Genomic DNA, 1,543 nt, shown 5'->3' on the forward strand with positions numbered 1-1,543 from the left:
GTACAATGTCGCCTTGGTAAAGTGATACTAGGGTTAAGCCTTGAAGGAGGTGAGGGAGTGAGCTGTAGTTTGGATATTTGCCCCCTCTCCAAACCTCATGTTGAAATTTGATTCCAATGCTGGAGGCAGAGCCTAGTGGAGGTGTTCAGGTCTTGGGAGAGGATCCCTCGTGAATGGCTTGTCACTGGCCTAGAGGTAATGGGTCAGTTCTCGCATGAGAGCTGGCTATTAAGAAGAGCTAGGCACTACCCTCTCTCTCATTTCCTCTCTCACCTTGTGACCTCTGCACAGCCATCTCCCCTTCACCTCCCACCATCAGTGGAAGCAGCCTGAGTCCCCCACCGGAAGCCAACCAGATACTGGCACAGCATTTCCCATACAGCCTGCAGAACCGTGAGCCAAATAAGCCTCTTTTTTTTATAAATTACCCAGGCTCAGGTACTTCTCTATAGCAATACAAATGGACAAAGAAAGAATGGAGGGCAATTGAGTCAGGGGGAAAGGCAATGCAAAAGTCTGGAGGTAGACTTTCCCAGAACTGTGGAAATTCATAAGGACATAATGGATGGAGAGGAGAAAACCTATGGTGGATATGAAGGCCCTGATGCCACATATGTCAAATGGATACCCTCTGATGGTCATGAATTTATTGTAAAAAGACAACATGCATTAACATCAGGCATGATAAAAGCCATGTTGAGCGGCCCAGGTCAACATGGCTTGAGAATGAAATCAGTGAGTTAATTTTAGAGAGATCCCTTAACAGTGCTATCAAAAGTGTTCGTATATTTTACCTACAAGTTTCACTACACTAACAGCTTCACTGAGATTCCTGAATTCCACTGGAAAAGCTGATGGCTATGATTTCCCAAACTGTTAAATAAAACAAATCATAATAAACTCCTAACTTTTTTCAGTATTTAATACCTGTAGTTCAGTTCGTAATTTTTTCATATATAACACGTTGCCTGTATACAATTGAACCATAAAGTTCATTGCAAGACTGGGCGCGGTGGCTCATATATGTAATCTCAGCACCGTGGGAGGCCAAGCCAGACGAATCACCTGAGGTCAGTAGTTCGAGACCAGACTGGCCAACATGTTGAAACTCTGTCTCTACTAATAATACAAAAATTAGCCAAGTGTGGTGGCACATGCTTGTAATCTCAGCTACTTGGGAGGCTGAAGCAGGAGAATCGCTTGAAATCAGGAGGTGGAGGTTGCAGTGAGCGGAGATGGAGCCAATGCACTCCAGCCTGGGTGACAGAGCCAGACTCCATCTCAAAAAAAAAAAAAAAAACATAAAGTTTATTGTAAAGATTATCTTGCTTTTCTGCAAAGCAATCAAAGTTGAAATTTGTTTGCTACATCAACAAATTAAGAATATTTTTACAAGATGGCCGAATAGGAACAGCTCCAGTCTCCAACTCCCAGCTCGAGCGACACAGAAGACCGGTGATTTCTGCATCTTCAACTGAGGTACTGGGGTCATCTCACTAGGGAGTGCTGGACAATCGGTGCTGGTCAGCTGCTGCAGCCTGAC

General features: G+C 44.3%; 1 pseudogene; it reads left to right on the top strand.

Annotated features, from left to right (window-relative positions):
* The first annotated feature begins 561 nt into the window (after positions 1-561).
* LOC108513313 (transcription elongation factor B polypeptide 1 pseudogene) overlaps positions 562-1,543 on the top strand; it is a 9,468-nt pseudogene continuing 8,486 nt past the window's right edge.

This window comes from Rhinopithecus bieti, unplaced genomic scaffold (assembly GCF_001698545.2).
Source record: "Rhinopithecus bieti isolate Rb0 unplaced genomic scaffold, ASM169854v2 scaffold_32096, whole genome shotgun sequence".
NCBI lineage: Eukaryota > Metazoa > Chordata > Mammalia > Primates > Cercopithecidae > Rhinopithecus > Rhinopithecus bieti.